The sequence below is a fragment of the Etheostoma cragini genome, chromosome 16, assembly GCF_013103735.1.
Source record: "Etheostoma cragini isolate CJK2018 chromosome 16, CSU_Ecrag_1.0, whole genome shotgun sequence".
NCBI classification, from domain to species: Eukaryota; Metazoa; Chordata; class Actinopteri; order Perciformes; family Percidae; genus Etheostoma; species Etheostoma cragini.
In genome coordinates this window covers 21,541,910-21,543,636 of record NC_048422.1, presented here as the reverse complement: position 1 = coordinate 21,543,636, position 1,727 = coordinate 21,541,910, and positions in this window count along the sequence as shown.

Genomic DNA, 1,727 nt, shown 5'->3' with positions numbered 1-1,727 from the left:
ATATATATATATATATATATATACACTTTTTCCAAATTATACTTTCACTACAAGACTTTCCCTCGTAACTGAGTACTTTTACTAAAGTAATGGATCTAACAGAACTTTTACTAAAGGATATAAATACTTTGTCCTTCACTGCTTTGGTCACTCAGTTTGGTGTTCACATGTAACAGAAGAGTGTGTGGTGAAGTAAAAATAAGGACTAAATATTCATGTGACCTTTAGATTTTCCGCACAGTCCAATAAAACATACTGTAGCTGGCGGTGGTTGTTCTTTCCCTCCATCTCTCTGCGGCTTGGTCGTCTTTACCTCTCTGTGGGCTCCATCAGTCACAAACCTCCCACTTTCCTCCCCCGCCCAGAGAAGGTGAGGAGTGCCAGTTCCTCTTCGCCCAGGCCTGAACTCTGTGTTGACATGCATGCCGTGTTTCGACCGCGGAACACGCGCTGACCACGGCTGCCAGGCAGGGCGGGGGAGGGGCTGCCCTCGTGTTTTCACTTGAGGAGCTTCTTTTTAGTGTTTTTTCAGTGAGGATTTAGGTCAGGCTTTTTTTGAAAGAATAATTGAACAAGGTGAGGATGTAATTCACTTAACAGCTTCTTCTGTGGCACAAAACATACCCGCCCTATGTTGCCTTGAAGAGCTGCTGATCCACCTTAAATTATTTCAGTGTCAGTAATATTAAAGGAGACATTTAAGCTTTTCAACCCTGCCAAGAATTAAATTGTGGGAGAAATAATGAATCATGTGAGGTGTGGGCACATTTACCACACTAAATAATGGCACAGAAAATAGTTTGAGCTATTTCTATGTCCAAGCATCCCAAAAGAGGAAAAAAACAACTTTTTAAAGGGGTTTTAAAATATGTATTTAGTTATCTTATTAACCATAATCCACTCCATCGCATATTTCACCATCAACATACAGTATCTTAAAAAAAATCTAAATATGACCATAAATGATCATGTAACTTTAATACACCTGTAACTGCACATTATCTTGCTCTATGTCTGCCTTTGCCACGGCATATTCTTCCTCCTCTATCCTAACTAACCTGGCTAACCTTGTTGTTTGTTTACCAGCCTGTATGGTCGCCTGACTGCTTGTCCCATTACACTTAGTTTTCTTAACATTATCACTGCGTTCCAAGATCTCGGCATAAAAGATATTGAGTACAGTGCTAATATTACAGATAGAAATGATGGCCAAAACTTAAAAATATAAAACCAGGTTGTAGTAAACTGGAATTTTCCCTAAATGGATAACAAATAAATGGATAAATAAAATTATGCATTTGTTAATTCTGCTAACTTTTTGGGCCATGAAACTATATTTATATTCTACGGAATCGTGTGTGTGTGCGTGTGTGTGTGTCCTAATATGTTTAATGAATGTAGACAGAGCTGTAACAGCTGGTGTTTTAATGGTGTAAAATATGACTGTGCAGTGTGATGGGTCTAACTCATTGTGTTTACAGCACACACAGGATAAAAATCAGGCAGCAGCGGTGAGGAGAGTGACTGTGACTCACATTAGCACTGCTGCAAAACAGGAGAGGGCATTGTGCTGTAAGTGTTCTGTACAAGTATCACATGTAAATGTCAGGATAGACAATAAAGGTAAAAAGAAAGGGCTAGAAGTCAGAAAAGCTGAAAAGCTGTAAAACTAATTCTACATAACAAGTTCTACTGGATTTTAAACCAAGTACTAGAAAATGTTTCAG